Raw genomic sequence first — 16,714 nt, forward strand, 5'->3', positions numbered from 1 at the left:
GGCCGGGGTTCGGTCTAGGACCCGTCACAAACTGACTCCGGCCAGAAGACGCCACTGGAGTCCTCACCAGGCCATGTGCTTGCTTAGTTTCCCAACATCAGATGTACTGCAAGAGGGATTCAGGTTAGACTGGAGTTGGAAAATATTTCTTTTGAACTTCGAGCCGCCCTTTTTCCCCGACGGTCTAGTTCTTGGGGTCCCCTTCCCCCAGTTTAAGCCTTTGCTTTCCAGGTGAGGGCCCGGGTGGGGGGGTCCCCGGAGGCCAGGAGGAGCACCAGCCTGCGCGGGTCCCGCGCGTCCACCGCCCGACAAACTAGAGCTGTGCCTTCCCCAAACTTGGGGCGCGGGGCGGTGGGCCGGGCGGGGCGGTGACGTGAGGGGCGGTGCCGGGCCTGATTGGCCCGTGGGGCGGGGGCGGGACCGGGACTGGGCCGGGGAGCCCTGAGGCGGCGACGGCGGCGCCGGGAGCCAGAGCCGGAGCCGGGAGTGAGGCGCAGCGGCCACGGCGGCAACAAGTGCCGGAGCTGAGCCGAGCCGGGGCCAAGCAGAGGCGGAGCCGTCCCGCCGCGGACACCACCCGGCCGCCCATCGCGGGCGCAACGCATGGAGCGAGAGCGGCGGCGGTCGCCGGGCTGAGCCGCGCGGAGCGGCCGGGACGTGGATGCAGCCGCGATCTCCCGTCCCCGCCCCGCTGAGCAGGAGCTGCTCCCGGACAAGGTAGGGCCGGGCGGGTGTGCACTCCCGTCGCCTCCCACCTCCCCAGGCTGGCTCTGCGCCCTCCTAGCTCTCTGGTCCCCGGCTCCCCCTCCACTGGCCCATCCTCTTTCCCTCCACACCCCGTTCCTCGCCGGTTCCGGCTTCGTACTGGCGCCCCAGAGCAGGAAACAGTCTGTAGGTGGCTCCTGCGGCGTTTAGGCGTCCCGGTCCTCCCCCTCGGCCCCCCGCCACCTTCCTTACCCTAGAGGAAGAGGATAACGCTACCCGCGGCAGCCTGTCTTTTGAGCTTCCTGCCCCACTCCACACACACCCCCCCGCGGGACCCGGGAACATCTCCGCCTCCCCGCTGCACCCCAACTTCCGGGGGAGCGCGCGCCGGGGTGATGCAGGCGTTGGGAAGGGGCGTCTGAGGCCTGGCGTCCTCATCTGGGTTGCATAGGCGTTTTGGGGAGGGGGCCCTGCTGGATTTCGCGCTACACCCCCGCACCCCACCCTCGCACTGCGCTGACTCCCGTGCCGCATGGGGAGATCAGGTGTTCTGTGAGCTACAGGGCCGCCAGCAGTCGCTCCCCAGCCCCATCCGCCTGCGACTGCCACCTCAGGGGCCCTAAAGGCTGGTTTCTGTGAAACTTAGGAAGAACCTTTTGCTTTGACCTCTACAAAATATTCCACACCGCCCGCGTTGAATGATTAACCCGGCTACTTGACCGAAACCTGGGGAGGGGGAAGGGTGGGTGCTGCGGGAGCGTGTCTAGCCGGCCTCTGCGAAACACCTGGAGTGGAGGGTGGACGTGGGGCTGCTCGGGGCGGACTCCTCGAGGGCTGCGGGCGCGGGTCCTGACGGCTGCCCCGGGACGGCAGGCGGACCCTTCTGGAGGCAATAAAACTGAGTCACCTTAATTTCTAGGCCACAGTGCTTTCCACTCAGGGCTGGGGAGCCCCAGAACCAACTGGCTCCCCATCAAGTGGGGAGGAGCACCCGAGATATTCCCCACAAGTGTCACAGCGTGAAAGCTCATCTCCGAAAATAATATATACGTTTTAAACCTGGGTTGTCGAGGAGGCTCCCTCTCCTTCTTAAAACGTAGGGGTGGTATCTTTGTCTTTTCTCCTCTGCCCCTCATGGCCTCCTGGACTTCCCCAACTTCGTAGAACGGTAGTTTGGAACAATTATACCATAATCTCTTGCCGCTCCCCTGTTGGAGCCTTGCTGTAGATTTCAGATTGCAAAGCCAGTTGGTGAATATGAGCTTCTTCTTGTTATAACAGATCCTTCCAGTGTAATTTTGCTCCGGGGAGGTAATGGGTTGGTTAAAGAGGTGGCCGACAGGGCCAAGAATGGGACTAGGAAGGCGGGGACCCAGCCCAGTCCTAGGGCTCTCAACCCAGGCCATTGCGTGGTCTCCCCCGTGTGTTATCTGACAGCTGCCCCAGAGGGAGTATAGGGCTGGGCGGTCACTTTTTCTCACTGCCCTAGTTCCCTCTTCTGTTTCTTTTTATTTATTTTTAAAAATTATTTATTTATTTATATTTTTGGCTGCGTTGGGTCTTTGTTGGGGTGGGGTGCGCCGGCTTCACATTGAGGTGACTTCTCTTGTTTCGGAGCACGAGCTCTAGGCTCGCAGGCTCTAGAGCGCAGGCTCTGTAGTTGTGGCGCACGGGCTTAGTTGCTCCGCGGCATGTGGGATCCTTCCGGACCAGGGCTCGAACCCAAGTTCCCCGCACTGGCAGGCGGACTCCCAACCACTGTGCCACCAGGGAAGTCCTTTCTGTTTCTTTTGAATAGAGGTCATTAAGACTGGTGGAATTTGGGAGAATGTTACACAGAGTCACTGTGCTCTTAAACCAGATTGGATTTTAAGACCTGGGAAGTTCGGGAGCCCTATAGCACTCTACTTGAGTAAACCTTTTCCTACTGCCAAGCCTTTACAAATGTCTTTATCTTTAGATCTGCCTTTCGGAAGTACTTTTTCAGTTTGGGATATTGCTTTTTCCCTTGGGAATCTTCCTGCAGTAGGGGCTCACTGCTCTTCATTTAGTTTTTGTGCAGATGGCATGTGTATGATGCAGGCCTAATTCTCCATAAGAGTTCTGAGTTCCCACCTTCACTGTTCACTGGTCTTAATTCCTCCACATACTGTTCTGTGACCTTGGACAAGTTGTTTATCATCCCTGCCTCATTTTCCATGTCTGGTTTTGGGATGGTAGTGTCTGCTCTACAGGATTGTTTTTGAGGACAAATAGGATAATGTTGGCCAAACTCCTAGCTCTGCATCATGGCGGGGGGGCGGTTAAGAAGTGCTTAATAAGTGATGGTCATTGTGTAATCAATATAGAAGTTCCTCCAGGCACCAACTTCCCCTTACCAAAAACAGTATCCATTTAGATTTGTTGGAGACTGAAATCAGCCAAATTTGGCAGATGGCAGATAGTTTTTAAAATCCAGGGAATGAGGTAATCTTTTGAGGAAAATAAACATAAACATGCTTGTAAAAATTATGAATTGTTTTTTTTTTTTTCCTGGGTTTCCTGGATGGAGAGTTGAGTATATATAGGTGGCTTGTAATTTGGAAAATTTCCTTGTTTTTAAAAAACCCCCACAATTTAGATTTCTCTAATTCTAAGACACTAAAGGTTTGCTAAAAGTAGGAAAGTGGAACTGATAATTCATGGTGGATTTTTCACTGTACAGTTTGCCCAGATGTATGGCTTAAAAAAAAAAAAAGAGTTACATTAGGAAATGAATGAGAACCCAAAAAAGTTAATCATTTTGCTTTACCTGGTGCATTGTTGGTATAAAGCTAAGATGTTCTGGATACAAATGTGTGGGGCTTTTTCAGCTGATGCAGGGATAAGTGAATCCTTTGTTTCTCAAACTTTGAAACTGTAGGAGAGGAAAACTTGTCTCTTTTTCCCCTCCAAGTTCTTTGGCTGATCTAATAATTAAATTGACATAAGACAGATTAATCGGAGAAAAACAAATTTCATATGTACAAGGATAAAAATATGTGACTCAAAAAAGTGGCCAAAGCAGGCAGCTTTCATACGTTTTAAAGAGACAAGGAAACAAATACATTTGGGAAGAATTGACAAAACAAAGGGGTTTGGGTTTAGGGTGACTGATGAGTGAAGAAGTAACAAGGTTTGTGCAGGCTTCTCAGCCCTGAATTCCCTATCTCTGGTGATAAGAATGCCTTCTACCCTCCTGGTGCAGGGGAGGGTACCTTCCTACGGAAGATTTTTCTCCTGTTTTCAGGGGGACAAAGGGGGATCAGAATGTCCTTACACTGGCTGTTTTCTCAAGTAACTTTAATTCAAAATAATCATTGTGTCAAAGTGACGTATCTTGGGGTGGCATATTCTGCTCCCCTTCAAAACTTTTAAGTTTTAATGTTTTCTGACAATGCTGGGTTTGTTTTTGTTTTTGTTCTTGTTTTGTTTTCCCCTCCAACCATAATTTAGGAATGCTGAACCAGGGCTGTGAATGTACTTAAAGCACACTCTGTTCTTAACATACTGGGTCAGTGCTTTTCATTCATTCCAGCTTGATTAATAGCTACAATATTTGACTCTACTTAGGTTTTTTTTTTTTGACAGTTTTATTGAGCAGTTTGTTAAGGACTTTAAAAATTAATAAATATAAATGGTTACTTTTATAAACATTGAAATTCGTGCATCTGGGATAATATTTGGTTATGTAATCTTGCGCATGGCCCATAGTGGTGCATAAGTTATCAATACTGAAAAATTCTCGTAAAGGCCTTTTGGTCTTATATGCAAATGCTCAGGAGAAACTAAAATCATTTCAGTCAATTGCCTGGCACTTTTGGTGTGTACAGAATGTTAAAACATGAATTAAACTGGGCTCTGAATTTGAAGGTTGGGTTTCTTGGCTTGCATACTCAAAAGCACCCAGGAAAGACGATATATCCAACAGGTGTGGATCCACCTGTCCCTCCCCACTTCCCCAAAGGTGGTAAAACTGTAACTAGGTGCTTGCCAAATATGTCTCCAAATTGTGGATGAATAAATTCCTCTCTCAGGAGAGGCAAATTACCGCTTGACTAAGAGGTATATGTATGTGTGGGTGAGGCTTTGAGCGAATTGATGTAATGATTTCATCATCACCAGCTGATGAGGCTTTGCTAGTCTGAACAAAGCTTTGGTGGGAAGAACTTGCTACTCGATGGAGAATTTGTTATTAGGGCGTATGTGGCACAATCACCTTACTGCTGGGAAAAGTTATTTGAGTTTTCTGTTTGTTACAACTCTGCTTTGAGATTTTTACACTCACTGTGTTGCCTCTACTGTGAGATTTATGCACTTTGCCCACCAGCTTTGTCTTCTTGCCTTGTCTTAGTTTTTGTAACAAAATTGAAACTTCCTTTGAGGGTCAGCATTGTTGATAAAGTTATAATATATGTCTTGAAATATTTTGTGTAGTTTTATTTAGGTACTTCCATAGATAACTCTTAAGAATTTTGTTACAAATTAATTTCTGTGCATCTATGAACATTCCTTTAGAGCAAGGCTTAAAATTATTTTTATTCTGATGTGGCTACAGACAGGAAATTCCCAGTAGCAGGGAAATGGATACTTTCTACTTTTCATTCTGTGGCATTTAAAAATAAGCTTATTGTTCAGATGCCTTCACTCTGATGTGATTAGGATGTACTTCACTTAACCAGAATGTTTTAAAAAACTGATTATCCAAGAGAATCAATTCCAGAGTGTGGTCAGGTTCTGTCAAATAGTGGTATGATGGTTTAGTGGTTAAAGAACATGAACTTGGAGTCAATCAAATGAGGATTTTTTTTTTTAACTTGAGGCATAGCATACAGTAAAGTGTGTAAAGTGCACCCATATTAAGCGTGCAGCTCATGAATGTGTGTCCACCACCAGATCAAGAAAAAAACGCTTTCAGTACCCCAGAAGGCCCCTGTGCCCCTTTCTAGTCAGTCTCCATCCCCTAAAGGGAACCATTATTCTGACTTGTTATATCATTTTAGATGTGCTGCATATCGTCATAGATTGGTTTTGCCTGTTCTTGAACTTCATGTAAGTGGCATTTCCAGAATCATAGAGTGTGTAATCTTTTGTGAAACAGACCTGGATTTGAGTTCCATTTTTGCCACTTACTGTGTGACGGTGGCTACTGTGTGATAAATTACTCTAAGCCCCAGTTTCCTCATTAGTGAAATAGGGGAGATAATCTAGCTCAGATTTGCTAAGAAAATTAATTTGATTATGCACCTAAAATACCTAGCACTGTGCCTGACATACACACTGTGCCTTTGTCCCCCTTTTATTTCTTTAAAAAGATGGTAACTAAAGCAACTGTATCTTCTGTGTTTTAATATGCTATTTCACTATAAACGTTGTGTAGGTCTTTTATTGAAAGTTAGAAGCCAAATCTTTGTTGAGTCAGCACTTTGTTGATGTAGCATCAGCTTAAATAAGACATATTATTTGTTGATAGTTGATCCCCTATTATTTTTAATTGACATTTCCTCTGTAAGTCATAAAATGACAGTCATTGAAATGTTCCATTTAGAGCTGATTGGTCACCTGTGTGATGTGAGCTAAGGTGCAGTGATGATAGCTAGTTTACACATGTTTATGAAACCCATGGAAGAGTTTAATTTAGATAAGAGGCATCAGTAGGTGCCCGGGATGCCCAGTACAATGTTTTACTACTTTATGTTTTGTAAAATAATTATTTCAGAAGTGAAAACACAGGGTCAGTTGTTAATTGCATGCTTCATACAATCCATTTAAAATGTTTTCAGTTTTTACAGACTTCCTCTATAAGTGGTATTGTATATTCAGTGGTCTCATGTCTCCAGTGTATGTGGTTTTTGTTTTCTTTTTTTTAATACTTTTTATTTTTGGAACCATTTTTTAAATGTAACTTGATGGTACTATGGTATTCTTTCTAAGAGACTTTTTTCTTATGTTTATTTAGGGAAAAATGTCAAGAGAAAGTAAAAGAAAATAAAGTTAATTCCATCTCTTAATACTGTAATTACTGTTAACTGGTTTGAGATCCTTCTAGGTGCTTTTGTCTACATCTGTATACTTCTAGAATGAGACTAGGAAAAACATGTTGCCAACGCTTTGGGCAAATGTAAAGCAAATTGTATGGGCCTTCCTAGAGATACCTGGCTCAGAGGACAGAAGACTTTGAAGGTCTGGTTCAGATCCATCCCCACATCCGTACTTGTAACTGTACCATGGAGTACCCAGGGGCTCCATCAGAGGGACCCCTGTCCTCCAGATTACAGTAGCCAAGGGGGAAAACCTGTCCTTGGACAACTCCGCCCACCCCTCCACCCCCCAAGACCTCAAGAAGATATATAACAAAAGGGCCAATTTGTTCATTTAGCCAGCATGCGTTGATTGAGCGCTTAGTGGAAGCCTTGCACTGTGCTTGGCCCCTTGTGTATTCCTAGATGAGTCAGGCACAGTTCTTGCTGTCAAGGAGTTAGCAATCTGGTGGGAACTCGAACCAGGAACTGATGAAAGAGCGGTCTGGTAGAGGTGCAAGAAGAGTGCAGTGTTGGGGGCAGCCAGGAAAGGCTCCTGAGGAAGTTGTGTTTGGGCTTAGCCCTGATGGATGAATAAATAACTTTTAGGGGCAGAGAAAGGAGGGCAGAGGCAGTTGGGGATTGCAGGCTTGTAGCGATGTGTCAGGGGAACAGCAGGTGATCCTGTGCGTTTGGAGGGCATGGTGCTTAGGGAGGGGTAATAGGACACGGTGCAGCCTTGATGACCATGTGAAGAAGTGACACTTGATAGTTACGGAGGTGATGGGGAGCCATGGAAAGTTCTTGTGGAGAGGATGTGGTGACATAATCATGGTCAGCCTTATGTTTAGGAGGGTGACTTGAGCCAGAGAAGGTGGACGTGAGGTGGGTGTGATCATGGCTCCAGGTCATTTTACGGCCTCTTAACGGGGCTCTCTGCTTCCTATTTGCCCCACAGCAGTCTATTCTCAGAAGGAAGCTGGGGGGATATTTAAAAACTGAAATTGCTTTACATACTTCTCTACTCAGAATCCTCCACTGGCCCCTAGTCTCCCTCATGGTAAAGCCAAAATTCACTGTCACCTGTCAGGCCCTTGGCTCAGTTCACTGCCTCTCCTACCTCGCCCCCAGCTCAAGTCTCTGCAGCCACACTGGCCTTTGAGCTCTCCAGTCTCTGGCCTTTACACTGGCTGTTCCCTCTTCCTGGAATTGTCTCGCCCCCTTCCCTCCACCTTCCCTCTGAGAAGAGAGGCTTTCTCTGACTGTCCCCATCCTTATCCCCTGTACTCTGCTTTATATTTCATCTAAGCCCTTAGCAACCTTATGATAATTGACCATATAACTTCATTATTTGTGGTCTGTTTGAAACATTGCTTGGTTTAAGTAGGTGCTTGATATTTGTTGAATTAGGTCACTTCATCAGTCTTGCTGGGGGAAAACTGAGGGCCCAAACCAGGTCAAGGACGGTACAGGATTAAAATGGAATCTTAAAAAAAAAAAAGTGGTCATGAAGAACCTAGGGGCAGGACAGGAATAAAGATGCAGATGTAGAGAATGGACTTGAGGACACGGGGAGTGGGAAGGGTAAGCTGGGACAAAGTGAGAGAGTGGCACGGACATATATACACTACCAAATGTAAAATAGATAGCTAGTGGGAAGCAGCCGCAGAGCACAGGGAGATCAGCTCGGTGCTTTGTGACCACCTAGAGGGGTGGGATAGAGAGGGTGGGAGGCAGGGAGATGCAAGAGGGAGGAGATTGGGGATATATGTATATGTATAGCTGATTCACTTTGTTATACAGCAGAAACTAACACACCACTGTAAAGCAATTATACTCCAATAAAGATGTTTAAAAAAAATAAAAAGGATGTGGTACATAAAAAAAATAAAGTGTATGTGTGCGTGTGTGTGTGATTTATTTGAAAGGGAGTGAGAGAGAAAAAGATAGTGGATGGGTTAAGATTTGGAAACCAATTAAGGGAGGTGTGAAGTAAGTGAGCTACAGATAGGGGTACGTTGGGACATTTCTTAACCTCGGGACTCAGAGGCTGTAGTGGTGTTGAAAGGAGGGTCCAGAGGACAGGAGTGTAGGGTGAAGGAAGACCCACCATAGACTTGAACCCAGAACTGTGGAGAGTGCCCATTTTGGGGGATGAGGCCAGGAGCAAAGGCTGCCAAGATGCAAGAGAACCAGTATTGGGGAATTGGGGTTAGGGGATGGATGGTCTTGAACTTGGGGTGGGGGTAGGGATGGTGGCCAGCAGTATTAGGTGCTCTGGGAAGTCAGGAGAGGCAGAGGACTGTGAAGATTCTAGAGGGGTGAAGAGGATTGGGAAGGTCAAGGCACAACAAAGGGGCGTGACAAGACATGGAACCTTTTCAGGAAGTTGTTGGAGAGGGAAAGAGCAGCCTGTGCCTGGAGCTACTGGAGAGGGAGAGCTTTGAGGTGGACGATGACATTGATACAGGACCCCAGGGGAGCAGCAGCAGGGACTGTCCCAGGAGACAGTAATCTTGTGGGGGCTGGGGATTGACTTACTGAAAAGGGAGACTGGTCCATGTGGAGAACTTGAAGTAGATTTTGGTCCCTGAGCTGACATTAAATATCTTTGTAACCATGGCAACCCACTTAGCTTGTTCCCTCCTCATCCCCACCCCCTGCATAATAGGAAAAAACCTGCACAGCCAAGCTCATATGTTGATTGTTTGAATCCACTGCAGTCATGAATATGGACCATATTTACGGTCCATGGACCATTAACTTGCTAAGGCTTATAATTTGTGCTTTAGAATTCTGTTGTTGTTTATTTTCTTTGAAAAGCACTTAACATCCAAGTGCTTCTTGAAGTGCTTCTTGTTTTTTTGAGTCCTGATCAGGGAGTAACACAGTTGTTTAAAAAAAAACAAAAACCAACTTCAAGTCTGGGTCTAGATTGTTCAGTGAAAAGCCTGGTGATGTTTTCAGAATCAAATCTATTTGTCTTAACAGTGAAAGGGTCAAAGTGGGTTTGTTACAAATACCATCCTCTATAAATATTTAACCTTTGGGACTAATGACATGTATTTTACATTTATTATTTTATGGCTAAATTTGATGCTTGTTTATAAGGAACTTATGTAGCTTTTATTCTTTAAGTAAATGAGATGCAACCCTTTTATTTTTCTTCTCCCTTCACCACAAAAGGAATTATTTCCTTCAGATGAACTTAAAATATCTCTCATGAATACTCCTATTTTTAACTGACTGTTTCTCTCTTTTGAATTTTTTTTCCTCAAGGTTCTGATGGATCTTCTTTAGAAAAAAAAGCCTCTTTATAATGGAAATTTTTAAACAAGTGCAGATAACAGAGAGTGATATAATGAAGCCTCAGGTAGCCATCTCTGGTTTCAGCATGATGGCCTCTCTTTTTTGTCCCTGCCCCACATGTGACTAAGATGCTATGTGAGCACCACCCAGAGTGGGAGGGCAAGCTCATGCTGGACCTCCAGGTGTGGGTGTGGGAGTCATCAGTGCAGAGGTGGCAGAAGTTCTGGGAGTGATTGGACCGCCCGAGGGAGGAAGGAGTGGGCACAGCGTGCAAATGACACTGAGAGACAGAGATTGCTGTGGTCCCCGATGTTTCCAAGGAGGTGATAATCTATGATATATGAAGGTGACATTCACAGAGACACTTAAAATTAGGTGATTTAAGAAAACAAATTTAGGGTTACCAGGGGGTAAGGGGGAGGAGGGATAAATTGGGAGATTGGGATTGACATATGCACACTACTATATATAAAATAGATCACAAATAAGGACCTACCGTATAGCACAGGGAACTCTACTCAGTACTCTGTAGTGGCCTATATGGGAAAAGAATCTAAAAAAAGAGCAGATATATGTATATGTATAACTGATTCTCTTTGCTGTACACCTGAAACGTAACACGACATAGTAAATCAACTATACTCCGATAACAATTTTTAAAAGTAAATAAAATTAGGTGATTTAAACTGCTTGGTAAAAGAGGCCCAATTTCTAAGCTGCTCAGCAGTGTGCTCATATATTGAGCAAACAGCATGTTCTCTTTTATTTTGACAACATAAATTTTTCTTGGCAGGTGGCCAGAGAAAGCGATGTTACTATTTCATCCCTTCTTTAAATATGTAGATGTAAGTCTTGGTTGAACAGCTTCCCCTTTAATAGAACATTTGGACAAAAAGCCAAAATGTCACTGTTTTGAGGATGTATATTTGAAATCCATGTGATTAATTTTGATATTAAAAAAATATCTAAGAACAGTCCTGAAGCACCCATCTGTAACTTGGTGAAATTTAACAACATTTGAGAAAGGGAGAAGAGGCAGGAAAGGAATCTGGGAGATGGAGGCTGGGAGAGAGGGGAGCCACTCTGCTTGTTTGGTACCCTGTCCTGAAGTTGCCACCCCAGGGTCACTTGTCACTAGAGAGGTTGTCTTCTGGGAGGAGGATGGCCTCTGACTCTGGAGAAGAGGTGGTCTCCCAGGGGCACGTATTTTCATTGGATACTCTGTGTGTGAAGAGCAGAGCCTGGTGCTCAGCAGTTGGGGTGCTTTCACCTCACAGTTAACAGCCTGTGGGTTGGGGAGCCTCTTGGTCCTGACTCCCTCCAGGGTGAGGAGAGTGGATCTCAGCTCACCTGGAACTATTCAGGCTGGGAAGCATTGCTGGGGGTAGGGGGGTGTCTGGGTAACTAGCTCTTGGCAGTCCTTTTGAGGGGCTTCAGTTTGGGGAGTCCCACGTGCTAGGAGGAGAGGATTAGATACAGTGCACTAGGGGAACCGAGGGTGTCCTTATGGAGAAGGCAGTGGGCTTTGAACCTGTACCTTTAAGCGTGGGGGCAGGATTGAGAAGCAAGATAATGGATGTCTTAGGCTGGGAGAACCAGCATGAGTGATGGTGTGAGTGAGGACAGCAGTTGTTCTTAAGGGCTGCTGGGTCCCAGGAGGGGGTTTTGAGGGTGGCATACTTGGATCTAGGATGGGGTCCTTGTGAGAGCACTTAATGAGGACAGGGTGCCAAGTGCTCCTCCATCCCAGCTGTGCCATCCATGCAGCTCTCTGCCTGTCTTCAAGTTTGGCAGCAGCTGAGATGGACTTGCAGGCCAGGAGCTGCCCATTTGGGTTCCCAGTTCCTGCCCCCTCCCTCCACTCTCCATCTTGGGAACCTCAGACAGGTTTCTGGAAGCAGTTCACTTATCTGTAAAATGAGGATACCTCAGTAACCACTGTGTATTCCCTTGGGCCTTTGGCACAATTCCTGGCACATGGACAAATGTTACCGAGTCCAAGCTTGGACAGCTCACTGCATGACAGGCCAGTAAATCGAGAGATGAATTGTTGGGGCAAGGAGTAGGGGCTATATTCGGAAAGCCAGCAGACTGAGAAGATGGTGGACTGGCGTCCAAAAGAACCATCTTACCTGGGTTAGGATTCAGGCTGCTTTTATGCTAGAAGGGGAGGGGGATGTGGCTGGTTGTTGCAGACTTCTTGGTGTCAGAATCCTTTGTTCTTGCAGCTGTCCATGTAGGTGTCTAAAGGTCATGTTGCTCCTGTAAACCTCCAACAAGACAAACGTTATTCTTTGTTCTGCAGCTTTTTATATGAATGGGAAAGTGTTATACCTTTAAAGGTCAGAGCCTTGAGAATGGACTGTCCTGTATATTGTAGGCTATAGGCAACATTCTTAACTTGTAGCAAAAGCAATAGAACGCAAATGTTAAGTAAAAGAAACAGATTCAGTATGGAGTCAGATTTTTTCTTCCCTATTACAAAAGCCGCTGGTGAACGGATAGAGGCTGGTGTGCAGTTGTTAATTTTTCTTGTTGTAAGGAGTGTCCCTGGTACCTCCACCCCATTTCATTTCTTTTTTTCCTCCTCTCTCAAGATGTCACACCTGTTGATTCCTTTTTTTTTTTTCCCCCCACCCCCGGTACGCGGGCCTTCCATTGTTGTGGCCTCTCCCATTGCGGAGCAGAGGCTCCGGACGCGCAGGCTCAGCGGCCATGGCTCACGGGCCCAGCCGCTCCGCGGCATGTGGGATCTTCTTGGACCGGGGCATGAGCCCGTGTCCCCTGCATCGGCAGGCGGACTCTCAACCACTGCGCCACCAAGGAAGCCCTGATTCCTTTTATTTTAAAACAGCATTGTTTATATCTCTGCACATGCCAATTCTGTACAACTCTGATTTTCATGCATGTTTTTGAAAGAGTGAGTCAGGCAGTTATCTCAAAGCTGCTTCTCTAAGAGACTCCAAATGGCTAAGCAGGGAGTCCTGGAGCCCGAGGCATGGCACTTGATGCTCCTTGGTGTCCCCTTGTGTCCCCTTTGTTGTACCCAAGGGCAAATGCTCTTTAAGGAAATTTGTCACTGGAAACCTTCGTTCAAATAGCCACGAAATTGAGACTTCCCAAGGCAATTTATTAAATTATTTAAGAAAAACACAATGAATGTCAGTGGTATTAATGCAATCCCAACTTGCAGCATGTTCAATCAATGTTTATTTTGGGAGATATATTTTTATTTTGGAAATAAATGTAAACAGACTTTTATTTTGCAAGAGTTGATGGAGGTGCTCTCAAACCCTACATTTCATGGGGACAAGGATTACCAAATTCAATAGAATTGGGGAGGGCATTGGTGATCGAAAGAGTTTGTAAAGTACCTATCGGAAGTGACATAGGTGAATCTCTGTCGGGGAAAACAGCAGATTGAATTTGGCTGCCCAAGTGCTTAACATTAAAGTGATTGCTTTCTTTTTTTTTTTTTTTTTTTTTTTTGTGGTATGCGGGCCTTCCTCTGTTGTGGCCTCTCCCGTTGCGAAGCACAGGCTCCGGACGCGCAGGCTCCGTGGCATGTGGGATCTTCCCGGACCGGAGCGCGAACCCGGTTCCCCTGCATCGGCAGGCGGACGCGCAACCACTGCGCCACCAGGGAAGCCCAAAAGTGATTGTTCTAAAATCTAAAAAATTTTACTTCTCTTTATGGTCATTTATTATAGCCTATGGAATTAAGTGGTGAGGAATGATGTGATTTTGAAAGTCAATCCTAAAACTTTGAGGAGAGTCAACTTTTGATTTTGTTAAATTAGTCTTTTTTTTAAATAGATTTATTTATTTATTTTTGGCTGCATTGGGTCTTCATTGCTGCGCACAGGCTTTCTCTAGTTGCGGTGAGTGAGGGCTACTCTTTGTTGCCATGCGCGGGCTTCTCATTGCCAGTGGCTTTTCTTGTTGCGGCGTGCGGGCTTCAGTGGTTGCAGCACACGGGCTTGGTAGTTGTGGCTCGTGGGCTCTAGAGCACAGGCTCAGTAGTTGTGGTGCACGGGCTTCGTTTCTCCACGGTACGTGGGATCTTCCCAGACCAGGGCTTGAACCCATGTCCCCTGCGCGGGCTTCTCATTGCCAGTGGCTTTTCTTGTTGCGGCGTGCGGGCTTCAGTGGTTGCAGCACACGGGCTTGGTAGTTGTGGCTCGTGGGCTCTAGAGCACAGGCTCAGTAGTTGTGGTGCACGGGCTTCGTTTCTCCACGGTACGTGGGATCTTCCCAGACCAGGGCTTGAACCCATGTCCCCTGCATTGGCAGGTGGATTCTTAACCACTGCGCCACCAGGGAAGTCCCGTTAAATTAGTCTTTCATTGAGTATTTCATGCATTTTACTGTGTAAAATGACAATAATCTCTTTTCCAGTACCTATGGGAAAATATTCTTTCTTAATTGGTTTCACCAGCTTTTCTCTATGTGTGACTGTAGACAGAAGTAGCCCACATAGCAAGCCCCAAGTTACCTCCTCCCCTCCCCATCTCTGTCCACCAAGATTACCAAGCCATGACTGATAGCCTGCTTGTTTCCAGAAGCACTTATACAAGGTCAGTTTGATAACTTAGTTTATGTAATATAGTTTATATTATATAACGATAACTTAGTTTCTAGTCCAGTGCTGTAATTTATGCTTGAGCATTTTTATTAATTTTTAATTGCCTTCTTCCTCCACTCCTCCCATCCCTTGGGCCTTAGTTTGTTTACAGATTTGTTTAATCATATGAGACTGTTTCCTGGGATTTTTTTAGGTGATGTCCTGCATTGAGATGACACCCAGTGTTGCTGTCCTGATGGGTGAGGGTGAGGCATGGAGGGGAAAGCACAGGAATTGGAAAAGGCTTATGACAGTTGTGAAGAGGAGTGGCCTGGCCTGACACATAGACAGCCCGGGGCCAGCGAGGGTTTCTGCGGGGGCCGGAAATGTAGGGCCTGTGTGTGATTATTCAACAGTGATTTGTGTGGAGCAAAAGATGAAAAAGGTCAAAGAATAGAAGTTTTCCTTTATTTAATCCTCGTTCCTTTACTGCCCCTCCCCGTTTATGTCCTTCTTGTCCTCAAATGTATTGACTGTCAATATGTTGTCAGAGTGGCAGATGCTAGAGAGACTGAAATGAAATGGCCCAGCCCCTGCTCTTGATGGCCACGTGCCCTGTGGGGTTTGTAAGACTTGTTACCCAAGAGGTGTGGTAAGTCAGATAAATGTGTGTGAAGTGTTAAAGACAGCAAAAAGGAAGTAATAAAACCACTGTCTGGGCGCGGGACGGGTTCACGGTGGTGCTGCTGCAGTCCGCCTTGCTGGCCTTGTTTTTTATGTTGATGGCTCAGAATTGAAGCTACGACTATGAGAATGAGACTTTGTCACTGATGATGATTCTCACTGCGGGACCCCTCCCTACGCTGACCCTGGGCAAGCCTCTGTGCCTCTCTGCATCTTGGTTTCTTCTTCCGTACGGGAGGTGGTTGGAGTAGATGAGCTATAAGGCCCTGGAAAAGAAATTCTTGTAGCTTCTTTTTGGTAATGAACTTGGGATATGGTCTGTGTGTGGAATGCGTGGCATGTTCCGGAGAAAACAAGTCAAAAGGTGAGAGGTTTGTGGCCAACACTTGCTCTTCCATCACCTTTTCTGACACGGCCAGTGTCCCTTGCTCTCAGAGCCTGGAGAGCTGGGCTGCAGGCCCACTCGGATCTAACCTCTAGCAGGTGGGAGGACCGTCCTGGGATCCCTTCAGCCTCAGGCTGTGGTTCCCCCGGGAAGGGAGGGGGAGAGGAGAGGCAGGGCTTTTTCTGTGTAAAAGCTCTTGCCAAAAGGGTTTGCCCAACAGGTTTGTTAGATTGGGCTGGTTGAAGCTGCTGCCGATCTCTCGTTCCTCAGTGTGGATTAACACCTACCACAGAGCTGCAGGGACTCCACCCGAAGCAGGGGCGGGGCCCGCCTTACCAGACCAGGACCTCTGGGCACCTTAAGACTACCGACTGGTTCCCTTCTGGAGATTCTATCTACATTATTACTTTCTCATGCTGCTTAAAAACAAAACGCAACCGCCTGGCTTTCTTTGAAACTGCCTACATCTTCTGGGTATCCACAGATGCAATGATTTTACTTCCTAAGTAATTTTTTTTTTAAGTGCAACTTTATTTGAGGATTCTTGAAATCTTTGAGCAACGAGGTTGTGTGGTAGAAAGAGTTTAGACTTGGGGTCAGGGTCCAGGGTCCAAGCGCTGGCTCTACCCAGATTAGCTTTGTGACCTCAGAGTAATTGCTTCACATTTTTGAGTTTGTAAAGATTAAATGAGGGCTGTCCTGGTGGCGCAGTGGTTAAGAATCCGCCTGCCAATGCAGGGAACACAGGTTCGAGCCCTGGTTTGGGAAGATCCCACATGCTGCGGAGCAACTAAGCCCGTGCACCACAACTACTGAGCCTGTGCTCTAGAGCTTACAAGGCACAACTGCTGAGCCCGCGTGCCACAACTACTGAAGCCCTGCATGCCTAGAGCCTGTGCTCTGCAACAAGAGAAGCCACTGCATTGAGAAGCCCGTGCACTGCAACAAAGGGTAGCCCCCACTCGCCACAATTAGAGAAAGCCCGTGTGCGGCAACGAAGACCCAGTGTGGCCAGAAATAAATTAAAAA

General features: G+C 46.5%; 1 protein-coding gene across 2 annotated transcripts in view; it reads left to right on the plus strand.

Moving 5' to 3' along the window:
* The first annotated feature begins 435 nt into the window (after positions 1–435).
* B3GNT2 (UDP-GlcNAc:betaGal beta-1,3-N-acetylglucosaminyltransferase 2) overlaps positions 436–16,714 on the plus strand; it is a 30,176-nt gene continuing 13,897 nt past the window's right edge. For both annotated transcript variants that reach the window (XM_024133603.2, XM_024133602.2), the window contains exon 1: positions 436–717. The gene's annotated coding sequence lies outside the window, so the exon portion shown is untranslated. The remainder of the gene's footprint in view (positions 718–16,714) is intronic.

This window comes from Physeter macrocephalus, chromosome 12 (genome assembly GCF_002837175.3).
Source record: "Physeter macrocephalus isolate SW-GA chromosome 12, ASM283717v5, whole genome shotgun sequence".
Lineage (NCBI taxonomy): Eukaryota > Metazoa > Chordata > Mammalia > Artiodactyla > Physeteridae > Physeter > Physeter macrocephalus.